At 36.1% G+C, this 6,451-nt stretch overlaps 1 pseudogene; it reads left to right on the forward strand.

Moving 5' to 3' along the window:
* The first annotated feature begins 252 nt into the window (after window positions 1-252).
* On the forward strand, window positions 253-848 carry LOC108522458 (GTP-binding protein SAR1a pseudogene; annotated as a pseudogene).
* The last annotated feature ends 5,603 nt before the right edge of the window (window positions 849-6,451 follow it).

The following is a 6,451-nucleotide window of genomic DNA, read 5'->3' on the forward strand; positions in this document are numbered from 1 at the left end:
AAAAAAAAAAAAAAAAAAAAAAAAAAAAAAAAAAAAAAAAAAAAAAAAAAAAATTTATACAATAAAAAAGAAAAAATAATATGGCAATGCCAGAAATAAAATTCACAATAGGAAAGTCTTGGGGGAGGGTTGTGATGTACATCCAGTGAGTAGCTAGTGGTCCCAGGTGCTGCTGGTTTGTGTCCTCTGAGGGAGAGTCTGAGCCACATGCTGCTGCCAGAGGAGCCCCTCAGGCCAGTGTAAGCATTAATAATGTCTCTCATCTTTGAGTGAATCTACCATGGCTTCAGCATTGTGATCTAGTTTCTAAGACTCTACAAGAAATATAGAAAATTTGTATTCTTGGGTTTGGACAATGCAGGCAAAACCACTCTTTTTCACATGCTCAAAGGTGACAGATTGGGACAACACATTCCAACACTACATCTGAAATGACAAGGGCTAACAATTGCTGGAATGACTTTTACAACTTTTAATCTTGGTGGGCACGAGCAAGCACGTCGGTTTGGAAAAATTATTTCCCAGCAATTAATGGGATTTTCCTTCTGGTGGATTGTGTGGATCATTCTTGCCTTGTGGAATTCAAATTTGAGCTTAAAGCTTTAATGACTGATGAAACAGTATACAATGTGCCAATTCGTATTTTGGGAAACAAAATTGACAGAACAGATGAACTCAAGGAAGAAAAACTCTGTGAGATATCTAGGCTTTATAGACAGACCACAGGCAAGGGGAATGTGACCCTGAAGAAGTTGAATGCTTGCCCCATAGAAGTGCTTGTGTGCAGTGTGCTCAAGAGGCAAGATTATGGCGAATGTTTCCACTGGTTCTCCCAGTATATTGACTGATGTCTGGGCACTGAAAATAAAAGAGTTTTTCTTCTCTGGACTGATCCTAATCACAGCTTCCTCATGAAATTTTCTACGAGAACAAGGAAAGTTCTCCAACCATGTCTGCTATTGAGAGGCCATGAGTATCTGTCCAGTCTCTCATTGCGCACTGGTGACATGTGCTCTTTTCCACACTGTTGAAAGGTAATGTTGCCCCATGTGCTGGTACAGGTTTGTATCCTGGGACTTGGAAGCTGTCAGAATTTGCTGGGTAAAGCTGTGTGCCATCATGGGGCACCTGAAAAGAAAAACACATCTCGCCACTATGGTCGATTTCAAAAGAAACTGATTCTAGTTTTTAAAGAAAATGTTGTTAATATAATTGGTATCCCTCCTAACTTTTCAATTTCGTAATTTACTTGGTCCAAAGTTTTCTATTATTTTTTAAACTAATGAATAATATTTAGATACTTCGTAAAATTATGGACAGATACATATTGGAGGTCAGAGCTCATTTGAAACTTACCGCTGCTGAGTTAGCAGGTTGTGGTGAGAAGCTCCCCTGAGCTCACCTGTCTATATAACTGCCTTGTAGTAGGTGGCATTACCTTGTGCACAGAGAACCAGAAAAGGGTCAAAACTCTGGCCTCGCAGTTGTCGCAGGCTTCGACTGTAGCAAACTAGAGTCATTCATTATCAAGAAATGTGTAGCAGATTATTCACTGTGGAGTAGTTAATTATAGAGGGTGTTATTGGTGTTATTATTTTTACTTATAAAGTTACAGATTTCAGCCAGTCTGCTTTTGTATAATACTTTCATGAGATTTTATTTCTCTCTATAGCACTTTGCTTTTCCATTTTCAGTTATAAAAAGTGAATTTCACCTGATAAAAGAGTTAAGAACATCTCTCATGTTGTCACATACTCCAGGTGTGTCTTGGTAACATTTACAGAGATTTTAGGAGGAATTTTTTAATGGGAAGACACAGGACAAAGTTAAGAGCTTAAGGGCTCTCAATTCTATGAGTTGAGACTTAAAAATCTGGTATTGTAGCACTTGCTTGGATCTAGAAAAAATTTTAGTTAGTGGACTTTAAAACTTCCATTTGCAGAATTTGGTCTCTATTGGGCTGTTCCTGAGCTCTTTTCTTAGGTCTATTCTCTTTAGATATCTATTTTTTAGTGTTTAATGACAAGGTTAATATATGTAGATTTGGGGCTTTGTTTGTTTTGTATGAAATTGGCTTTTTTCTTTCCAGAAATAAGCTGGGGAAAACACTAACCAAAAACCTTTCTGCAGAGCTGTTTTCTTGGAGGCAGCATCACCTATAGGCAGTAAAGACTCATTGTAAAAGCACGAGCATCCCTACTAGAGTAATGAAGATTAATTTTATAGCATTCAATTTTCTTAGTACCAAGTGTGAAATTGGATTTTTGTAATGTTAACCTATATTCTAATCTTGCAGTAAAATATGAGATGATAGTATCTTCTAGGAAAAGACAGAATATAGGAGATGAAATGCTGGAAAGATATCTTCATTCTAATGTGAGGGTAGAGAAAGTATGATCAACATGTTACTGGGGTGAGAGAGTGATGTTCTTTAGTTGGAGTTCTCATTCTTAGTCTTCAGTACCGATTTGTTGGGAAATAATACTTCTTTTCACTACCAGGTGTCAAATGCAGAGACCCAGTGAAGTGCATCCCTGGGAAGTACATACATTTTATTTATTAGCAAGCATAGCTGTATTAATTTAAAAAATCTTTGGTTTGCAAAGGGGTAAAGCTGTAGGTAAACAAATTTAGCTAACAGTAAATGAAGTAGGTAGTTAACTTGCATATTTTATTTCCTTTGGTTAAAGATTACCATACTTCTCTATTCAGAGACATAAGAAGTAGGATTGCTTCAGTGTTAGTTTCCTTATTTTGTTTTTTTATTTGTCCCTAATCACTTTGTTGCAAGCTGTAAAACTGTGTGATCTACATAGGGCAGCTCTTTGTGAAAGTGGTTTACTCTCTTGGAGAAAGAGGGGATTGAAAATCAGTTAGAGCGCATCTATAATGAGATAGCTGAAAAAAGCTGCTGTGAGAAGCTCAGCTCCAAACACAGAATCAGCACCTTGTACAGGAACTCCCGTGAATTGAGACTTTCCATTCTGTTTTATTAGATTGAATATGTGTCCTATTTCAGAAAAGTGAAACAGTTATTTACAAAAGAAAGGTAATCTGCATCCCAACCATCTTTAAAAAAGTTAAAACAAATAAAACCCCACAATAACAGAAATTAGATTGTTTTCATTGGGCTCATCAGTAGACATACTACAGCTGAGAAAACATAAATAATCTTGAAGTTGAGTCAATAGAAATTCCCCAAACTGTAATGCTGAGAGAAAAGAGTAAGAAAATAGTATGGAACATGCACGTGCAGTGGGATCATAGCAAATGGTCTAATGTACATGTCATTGGAATCCTAGGAGGAGAAGAAAGACAAAAGAACAGAGAAAATACTTGAAAAAAAATAATGGCTGATAATTTTCCAAAATAACTACCACATACTACAAATTGAAGAATTTCAGAAAACATCAAGCAGGATAAATGCAATACAAACAAAACAAAACATATTACACACACACACAAAACACACACAGCTGTAGGCATATTCACACTGCTAAAACTACAAGCAAGGAGAAAATTTTGCAGTCAGCCAGGGATAGGGGCACATTGTTTACAGAGGAAGAAGGATAAGAATCATAGCAGACTTCTCTTTAGAAAACACAAAACAAGAATACATCTTTTAAGTGTTGACATACAAAATTATGAACTTAGTATTCTATTCCCAGTGAAAATGTCCTTCAGAAGTCTTCCAATGTGACCCAACTGACCTTTAAAACCAACCTTCCAACAACAGAATACACATTCTTCATGAGTGCATATAAAACATTCACGAAAATACACCATATTCTGGGCTATAAAATAAACCTTGAAAATTGTAAAAGAATAGAAATTATGCAAAGTATGTTATCAGGATATAACATAATTAATCTAAAATCAATAACATGGAGATTTAAAAAACCCACATATTTTGAAATTAAGCAGAACATATATGTGAAAGAGAAAGTCTCCAGAAAATTGAAGAATATTTTCAACAAAACAAAAGTAAAATACAATATATCAAAATTTGTGATATGTGGCTAAACTGTAGTGCTGAAATGAAAATATATAGCGTTAATGCATGTATTACAAAAGAAGAATAAGCTAAAATTAATAATCTAAACTTCCACCTTAGGAATATATAGTAAGAAGTGAGTTTAAGTCTAAAGCAAAGTAGAAGAAAGGAAATAATTTAAAAATTAAACAAAAGTCAAAAAATTAAAAATAAGAAAATGTTATTTTTTTTTAAAAGTTGATTCTTTGAAGATATACAAATGCCAATAAGCATATGAAAATATGTTCACCATTACTAATCTTCAGGAAACACAAATCAAAACTGCAATGAGATATCAACTCACCTTAGTTAAGATGGCTTTTATCAAAAAGACAAAATTAATGGATGCTGGGAAGGATGTAGAGAAAAGGGAACACTCATACACTGGTTTTGGGAATGTAAATTAGTAAAGCCTCTATGGAAAACAGTATGGAGGTTTCTTGACAAACTAAAAATAGGACTACCATATAGTCCAAAAACCCACTGCTGAGTATATATTTTTTAAAAAAGGAAATCAATGTATTGAAGAGTTATCTACACTCCCATTTTTATTACAGCACTATTCACAAGAGCCGAAATATGGACTTAACCTAAATGTCTATGAATGGATGAATAGATAAAGAAAATGCAGTACATATATACACTGGAGTATTATTCAGCATAAAAAGAATGAATTTTTTTCTTTTGTGGCAACATTGTTGGAACTGAAGATCATTATGTTAAGTGAAATAAGCCAGGTACAGAAAAGACAAATATTGTATTTTTTAACTAATATGTCAGAGCAAAAAATAGTGGATCTCATTGAGGTACAGAGTTGATTGGTGATTATCAGAGGTTGGAAAGTATAGGGAGCAAGGGGAATGAAGAGATGTTGGTTAATGGGTACAAAAATACAGGTAGATAGAAAGAATATGGGTAGATGTGGTGGCTCACCCCTGTAATCCCAAAACTTTGGGAGGCCAAAGTGGGAGGATTACTTGAAGGCAGGAGTTTAAAACCAGCCTGGACAACATAGTGAGATCCCACCTTGACTAAGAAAAATAATAATAGCAAAAAAATAAAAAATAATAAGATCTAGTGTTTGATAGTATAGTAGAGTGACTATAGTTAATAATAATATATTGTATAGTTCAAAATATGAGTATCCCTACTACCTAGATTTGAACAACTGTATATATACACATGGTGAATACACAATGTGAAGATTAAGTCAAAACATCAGTGTGATACAAGCCTAGGAATGCCATATATTGCCAGAAACCACCAGAGGCTACAGAAGAGACAGGGAACAGATTTATACTCACCCTTCTCAGAAGGAGCAAACCTTACTGACCCCTTAATCTTGGACTTCTAACTTCCTGAACCATGAAACAATAAATTTCTGATATTTTAAGCAAAAGATGGTGGTTCTTGGAATAGCTCAATACAGTCGATAAGCCTCTAGGCTTACTCCTTCCTACCCAGGAACCTGTGTACCATTAACATGCCATCCATGGTGCTCAGGCTGTCCATGCTAAGAAGTGCCTGCAGGCCCATGCCAAGTCATCCTTACCACCCCTAGCCCCCCTCCCATGCTTGTCAGCACCCAAAGTCTAGAGAGGGCTGAGGTGTCAGGGGGATGGTGTCAGCGCACGATCACCTGGCCTGGTTGCAACAGTGTCTGGTATCAGCCACAACTTTGCTCCACCTTGGAGTGGGTACCAGGACTAGGGAGAGGCCAGGGAGCAAGAGCAGGTTACTTTCAAGCCTGCAAGAAAAGGGAGCTTCCTGGGACCCTGAGAGCACAGGAATGCCAGGGTCTTGAGCCATGGCTGGGTGGCTGAGGCTGTGCCCAGGAGTGCAAGTTCCTGCTCCACCAACTTGGTAGGGGACAGGGCTCTTGCCTGTTCCCAGCTCCTGCCATCTCCATGAAGTGCACAGCTCCAGCTGCCCCACCCTACTGCAGTTTGTGTCCTCACAGTGGCCACTTAAGATGAACCATCACCACCATCAGTTTCACTAGTGAATTCTACTAAACATTTGAGGAAGAAATAGTACCATATATATAAATCAATTCCAGAAAATGGAAAAGGAGGGTATCGTTCTCAAATCGTTTTATGAAGCCAGCAGCACTCTAATACTAAAACTAGACAAACACAATACAAGATACACTACAGACTAATATCTTTTATCAGTGTAGATGTAATGATCCTCTACAAAATATTAATAATTAATCATATAAATACTCAATTATTTCACATATATTTATTATACCTATTATGTCTATTAATTTCTATGTATTCAAAAATATATAAAAATATAATAAAACAAGACCAAATAGGTTCATCTCAGGGATGCAAGATTGGTTTTGCCAGTTGGAAATCAATATAATTCACTTCATTAGCAGACTAAATAAGAAAAATCATATAGTCTTATAAA

The sequence above is a fragment of the Rhinopithecus bieti genome, unplaced genomic scaffold (assembly GCF_001698545.2).
Source record: "Rhinopithecus bieti isolate Rb0 unplaced genomic scaffold, ASM169854v2 scaffold_66222, whole genome shotgun sequence".
Lineage (NCBI taxonomy): Eukaryota > Metazoa > Chordata > Mammalia > Primates > Cercopithecidae > Rhinopithecus > Rhinopithecus bieti.